A 993-nucleotide genomic window follows, 5' to 3' on the forward strand; every position below is an offset into this window, starting at 1 on the left:
TTCACACCAAAGAGGAGGAAACTGGAATAGAAGTGTGTTTGTGTCAGACCTGCAGACATAGTTCTAGTGTCTTTTCCTAGTCAATTTTGCCCCTTTATGTAACTTGTAGCAGGTAAATTTATGACTTTTCATTCTGGTTAGAGGGGAGAATTTCTAGACTATTATATGGTGTAGAGCAAAAGGTAAGTTTGATATTAAAATATGGGGCGCTATTGACTTCTTCACACTAAATTTAAAACATGGTAATAAGATCAGTAAAGATGAATGAATGGTAAGACAAGATAATAAAATGTTGGTATTTGACTTGTACTACAGGTGTGTCCTCTTCCCACATGGATAGTCATTCAAAGAGCTCGGAGTACATTCATTGCTAGACTGAACTCTCACAGTCTTTTCTTTTCTGCTCGTTTCAGTATGAGTTTATGTGAAAAATGTACTTTCTTGACCAACTGCATATCTGGAATTATAGCATTAATTAACTAATTCATGTTTCAAAGCTATTGTTACATGTTTGGGTTCATAATTGTATTCAGACATTTTAACTTATTCCAAGCAAGAATAAGTAACTGTGGGGATCTTTTTGCTTCATACTTACACCCAATTTGAAAATTTAAGTTCCTTTTTTGTCCATGTTTTTATATTGCTTTTGCATTTGCTATTATACTATTATTGTTTGGATACTCCTCCTCCAAGACCTTAATTTGTAAATGTACAAGCTTAAAACATACTTTGTATGTAACTTAAAAAGAAAAACAAAAATTGATATACTCATCTCCTTATTACAGAACTTAAAATAATGATATAAACTGTTTGAAAAAAAAGCTAAATAATGGAAAAATATATAGCATATTAACATTAATGAGAGAAAGCAAAAGTAGCTGTATTAATTTCAAATAGTGTAGTCTTCAGTGCAAAGAAAATTCTAGAGACAGAAAGGGATATAACATAATGATAAAATTCTTGAAATGCTATTGTAGTATATAGTCTTGCAAG

Source organism: Hipposideros armiger, unplaced genomic scaffold (assembly GCF_001890085.2).
Source record: "Hipposideros armiger isolate ML-2016 unplaced genomic scaffold, ASM189008v1 scaffold_1955, whole genome shotgun sequence".
Taxonomy (NCBI): Eukaryota; Metazoa; Chordata; class Mammalia; order Chiroptera; family Hipposideridae; genus Hipposideros; species Hipposideros armiger.